Source organism: Macaca thibetana, chromosome X (assembly GCF_024542745.1).
Source record: "Macaca thibetana thibetana isolate TM-01 chromosome X, ASM2454274v1, whole genome shotgun sequence".
In the NCBI taxonomy this organism is placed as follows: Eukaryota; Metazoa; Chordata; class Mammalia; order Primates; family Cercopithecidae; genus Macaca; species Macaca thibetana.
The window spans coordinates 57,316,727-57,323,146 of NC_065598.1; the positions used below are offsets into that span (position 1 = coordinate 57,316,727).

Below are 6,420 nucleotides of genomic sequence, written 5' to 3' on the forward strand. Positions count from 1 at the left end.
CAGGGCCGGCGTGGTGGCTTACTCCTATAATCCCAGCACTTTGGGAGGCCGAGGCGGGTGGATCACAAGGTCAGGAGATCGAGACCACGGTGAAACTCCATCTCTACTAAAAATACAAAAAATTAGCCAGGCGCGGTGGCGGGTGCCTGTAGTCCCAGCTACTCAGGAGGCTGAGGCAGGAGAATGGCGTGAACCTGGAAGGTGGAGCTTACAGTGAGCCAAGATCGTGCCCACTGCACTCCAGCCTGGGGCACAGAGTGAGACTCCATCTCAAAAAAAAAAAATAAAAAATAAAAAAAATCAACTAAACCAGGAAGAAGTTGAATCCCTGAACAGACCAATAACAGGCTCTGAAATTGAGGCAATAGTTAATAGCCTACTAACCAAAAAAAGTCCAGGACCAGACGGATTCACAGCCGAATTCTAACAGAGGTACAAGGAGGAGCTGGTACCATTCCTTCTGAAACTATTCCAATCGATAGAAAAAGAGGGAATCCTCCCTAACTCATTTTATGAGGCCAACATCATCCTGATACCAAAGCCTGGCAGAGACACAGCAAAAAAAGATAATTTTAGACCAACATCCCTGATGAACATCGATGCAAAAATCCTCAATAAAATACTAGCAAACCGGATTCAGCAGCACATCAAAAAGTTTATCCACCACGATCAAGTGGGCTTCATCCCTGGGATGCAAGGCTGGTTCAACATATGCAAATCAAAGACGTGATCCGGCATATAAACAGAACCAAAGACAAAAACCACGTGCTTATCTCAATAGAAGCAGAAAAGGCTTTTGACAAAATTCAACAGCCCTTCATGCTAAGAACTCTCAATAAATTAGGTATTGAGGGAATGTATCTCAAAATAATAAGAGCTATTTATGACAAACCCATAGCCAATTCATACTGAATAAGCAAAAACTGGAAGCATTTCCCTTAACAACTGGCACAAGACAGGGATGCCCTCTCTCACCACTCCAAGTCAACACAGTGTTGGAAGTTCTGGCCAGGGCAATCAGGAAGGAGAAAGAAATAAAGGGTATTCAATTAGGAAAAGAGGAAGTCAAATTGTCTCTGTTTGCAGATGACATGATTGTATATTTAGAAAACCACAGTCTCAGCTCAAAATCTCTTTAAGCTGATAAGCAACTTCAGCAAAGTCTCAGGATACAGAATCAATGTGCAAAAATCACAAGCATTCCTCTACACCATTAACAGATAAACAGGAAGCCAAATCATGAGTGAACTTCCATTCACAATTGCTTCAAAGAGACTAAAATACCTAGGAATCCAACTTACAAGGGATGTGAAGGACCTCTTCAAGGAGAGCTACAAACCACTGCTCAACGAAATAAAAGAGGACACAAACAAATGGAAGAATATTCCATGCTCATGGATAGGAAGAATCAGTATCATGAAAATGGCCATACTGCCCAAGGTAATTTATAGATTCAATGCCATCCCCATCAAGCTACCAATAACATTCTTCACAGAACTGGAAAAACTACTTTAAAGTTCATATGGAACCAAAAGAGAGCTCGCATTGCCAAGTCAATCCTAAGCCAAAAGAACAAAGCTGGAGGCATCACGCTACCTGACTTCAAACTATACTACAAGGCTACAGTAACCAAAACAGCATGGTACTGGTAAGAAAACAGAGATACAGACCAATGGAACAGAACAGAGCCCTCAGGAATAATACCACACATCTACAACCATCTGATCTTTGACAAACCTGACAAAAACAAGAAATGGGGAAAGGATTCCCTATTTAATAAATGGTGCTGGGAAAACTGACTATCCATAAGTAGAAAGCTGAAACTGGATCCCTTCCTTACACCTTATACAAAAATTAATTCAAGATGGATTAGAGACTTAAATGTTAGACCTAAACCCATAAAAACCCTAGAGGAAAACCTAGGTAATATCATTCAGGACATAGGCATGGGCAAGGACATCATGTCTAAAACACCAAAAGCAATGGCAACAAAAGCCAAAATTGGCAAATGGGATCTAATTAAACTGGTTTCTGCAAAGCAAAAGAAACTACCATCACAGTGAACAGAATGGGAGAAAATTTTTGGAATCTATTCATCTGACAAAGGGCTAATATCCAGAATCTACAAAGAACTCAAACAAATTTACAAGACAAAAGCAAACAACCCCATCAAAAAGTGGTCAAAGGAAATGAGCAGACACTTCTCAAAAGAAGACATTTATGCAGCCAACAAACACATGAAAAAATGCTCATCATCACTGGCCATCAGAGAAATGCAAATCAACACCCTGATGGGATACCATCTTAGACCAGGTAGAATGGTGATCATTAAAAAGTCAGGAAACAACAGGTGCTGGAGAGGATGTGGAGAAATAGGAACACTTTTACACTGTTGGTGGGACTGTAAACTAGTTCAACCATTGTGGAAGACAGTGTGGCGATTCCTCAAGGATCTAGAACTAGAAATACCATTTAACCAAGCCATCCCATTACTGGGTATATACCCAAAGAATGATAAATCATGCTGCTACAAAGACACATGCACACGTATGTTTATTGCGGCACTATTCACAATAGCAGAGTCTTGGAACTAACACAAACATCCATCAATGATAGACTGGATTAAGAAAATGTGGCACATATACACCATGGAATACTATGCAGCCATAAAAAAGGGTTAGTTCATGTCCTTTGTAGGGACATGGATGAAGCTGGAAACCATCATTCTCAGCAAGGTATCGCAAGGAGAAAAATCCAAACACCACATGTTCTCACTCATAGGTGGGAATTGAACAATGAGAACACTTGGACACAGGAAGGGGAACATCACACACCAGGGCCTGTTGTGGAGTGGGAGGAGGGGGGAGGGATAGCATTAGGAAATATGCCTAATGTAAATGATGAGTTAATGGGTGCAGCACACCAACATGGCACATGTATACATATGTAACAAACCTGCACGTTGTGCACATGTACCCAAGAACTTAAAGTATAATAAAAAAAAGTGTTTTTGACCAGGATATAGTGTCCTCACTTGTGTATATTTTAATTTACACACTTGAACCCAGTGTTGACACCCAGCAGCCCAGTTTAAAAATTAGAAGTTTTCAAAGCCATGCTGTGACAATCAAGAACAGTTAAAAGACTTCACAGACAGCAAATATTTAACATAAGTTTAATTATCAAGAACTACTGATCTTCCAGCCCAAGGACGTATGACTCCCATCTGCAAGGTTCCCACAAGTGGCTATAACAGAGTGACCAGATATCTCTCATAGATCTCCTGAGATAAAGTCTCTAGGCAGGGACCTAGAATCTCTATTTTCCACAAGCTCTCAGCAAGCCCCACATGTTTTTCAGTCCAGCGTTTGAAAGCACTGCTCTGAATTGCAGTTCAAACTTCACCTCTTTCAGAAATATTTGATAAAGCAACTTCTGCCAGTGTTTACCAGCCTAAAGTCATGCATATCATCTTGATTCTTGTCATATCTATGTACCACCTCTACTGTAATTTACCTAATATGTGTATGCCAATTGGCTTATATTTTTGCATAAATTAACTTAGTTGTTTAAAAGCTGAAAAAAAAAAATCCAAGCTATTCATGTGAGACATTAGTAACCTACACCTGGCCTGATCTCACTCCATAGACAGTTCCAGAAGTCAGTTGGTTCCTGTAAACCACCATGATCCTGAAGGGTAGAGAGGCTATTTCAAAACATACTCCGGGATTCTCTGAGGCCACGAAGCAACCTCAGAAAGAAACCATTATGGAAAACAGATTTGAATGTAGCAGCTGGTTTTCCAGAGCCACAGATAGTACTTATCACCCCCCATTCTTTCCAAATTCAGAACCATCAAGCATCTGCTATTTTGGACAGAGTTCTGGAGGGGCTTGTCCTTTTTCCAGGATAGGGTTAGGGGTTCCTGAGGTTACTCACGTGACAACTGCTGTGCTGGATGTCTTTCCCAGATTGGAGGCTGCACCTGGATTCTCCTTGGACATGCAGAATCCAGCTGGATCAAAAATCCATCATGGTTGGCTAAGCAGAGCTCCTGGAGGCTCCTTTAAAACCTACCAGGAAGCAAGTCCACCTTCTAGAAAAGAAATATGACTCATGGCAGGCTGGTGGGGGCCCAAGTATGGCTGCAGACCCCACAAGTTCCTTGGGGATGCACAAGGTGGACGTGTTTGCATGGTTCCGGTAGAATTTCACACTCATCAGTCAAAGATTGAGATGAGAGCTTCATGGGAAAGAGGAAGCAGTACAGTACTCCCTTCTGAGGTACCTTTACATCTGCCTTGAGAAGAGATTATAAGATGGGTGGCCTCAAGTGCCCCTCAGAAAACACTTGGACAGGGAACAAGTTCAGGAACCAGGACTCCAAGATTTCCCCAGGCCCCAGGCTAGGATCCCCACTTCCCTGTAACTTTGGGAAATATTTCTAACAACCTGTGGGAAAGGATGCTGTAAAATCCATTGCACAACAAAGGCAAAATGAAAGAAAAGTCTCTCATGAGTATAGAAAGGTCCCTTCATCAGAGGAGAAGGCCCAGAGAGCTCTGAGACAACGAACTTGGAGTGCCAGCTCTTTAAATGTTCTCAGGGTCTCAGCATTGAAAGTGGAAGGAGAGGTGTCAGCTAATATCACAATATATATGTTAAAAGTTTCCAACTCCTCAGATACTGTAAAGTGTCTGACAGTGAAGCAATGGTCATGTTGATCAAATCTTCAAGCTTGTCATCACCCAAGACAGCTTGTGTGTCTCCTGGAAAAAAAAAGTCACAGGCAGAGCGCTGTCCAGGCCCAGCTGTCCTTGCATCACCCCAGAGATACCAGGGAGCATTCTTGCATCATCCCAGAGATACCAGGGAGCATTCTTGCATCACACCAGAGATACCAGGGAGCATTCTGTCCTAGCCTAAGGCTCATGCCGAGTGTAAGATTTCATGCAGGCTGGAACCCCCGACAACATACACCACGTGTTGCATAATATCTGTCAGCCTTTCCTTCGAAACTGGTGAGGTAAACAGACCCCACATCTCCTCATTAAGCTACCTGCTGAGAAGCCAAAGGCGCCAGAGAAGACACAGCATGAGTCAGGGGAGAGAAAGAGCTGCGTTTCAAGGTTTCCAAGAATGCAAGCCCTTATTGTGTGTGTACCGGCTGCAATGCATTCTGGGACCTACTGCACAGACTGTCCCGTCATAACAAAAATGTGAAAATTACTAAAGGGGAAAGGGAGGTCAAAAAATAAACTTGTGTCTTTGTAAGATAGAACAGTCAGGCTTTTTGGTCAGTTAGTAGCCAGTGAGGTATGCAATTCATTTCTGCAATTGCTGTTGCTGGCGTCGGAGCTGCGTTTTCTCCATAGACATCTTTTTCTCGGCTCATGCTAGGTCTTGCAAGTATCTCAAGGCCTTGCTTAGGATCACTACCGTGGGGACCTTAGAGCAGCTGGCCAAGGTGGGTACCTGGTCCCTCAGGGCCAAGAACTGAGAATGCGCAGGTCATTCCACCTCTTGCGCTGCAGGAAGTTGTGGCCCTTCCTCTTGGTCACATCCTCAGTGTCAGAACTGGCAGGACTGGGCAGCCTTGCTTTCTATAGGCGAGGGGCTCACAATCCCCTCATCCTCCTTGTCTTCCCTTTTCCCTGGAGCATCTCCCTCCAGAGCCTCTTCTTGGAGACCCCTCTCTGGAGCCTCTTCTTGGGAGCAGCTATCTGGAGAAACACGGGCAGCGCTGTTGTGTTGTTGCTGGTAGATGGAGGTGTGGAAGTGTTTCATGCAGGGGTTCAGACGGTCGACTCGAACCACGATGGTGATCAACTTCTGTATACCCACTCTGCCTCTTCTCTACTGTCACAAGGTCAGTTTCCTCACCCTCTGAGTCGTTTGGGCTCTCAAACCTGAAGCAGGCCTGAGTCTTGGCTTTGCCCAGAGTCCAGGGAGCAGCGGGCGCTGGGTTGCCGTCTTCGAGGCTGGGAGGGTAGTCTGGGGGAGGAGGCAACTTGGGCGGGTTCCCCCAGGGCGCGCCAGTGAAGAGCCAGTCGCTCCCCGCTCTCTCCAGCTGTTCCCAGGCCAAATAACCGCTCCACATGCAGTCACGATGGACTGTGGATGCATGGTTCAAGCTCTCGAGTGGCCCCGAGATTCCGTCTCATCCCCAATGCACTCTCCGGATCATGGCTCTGTGCGATCAATCCCAGGGTCTGGGTCCCTGGCGCTGCGATCTTAGCCCCAGGTCAGAAATGCGGGAGTGGGTTGGTGGGTGGGCGATGGCATCAACTCGAATTTCTTCAGCATCTCTGCTTTATATGTTAGAGTGGCAACTATCTCTCTGGGGGAAACTTAACCTTTTACTCTCCTGCTTGAAACAACACCACTAGTTCAATTGGACCCTGTTTACCGAGGTTTCCC

The 6,420-nt window shown here is 44.7% G+C and overlaps 1 pseudogene; it reads right to left on the reverse strand.

Moving 5' to 3' along the window:
* Window positions 1–5,301: 5,301 nt before the first annotated feature.
* On the reverse strand, window positions 5,302–6,162 carry LOC126946589 (protein L-Myc-like; annotated as a pseudogene).
* Between the last annotated feature and the right edge of the window lie 258 nt (window positions 6,163–6,420).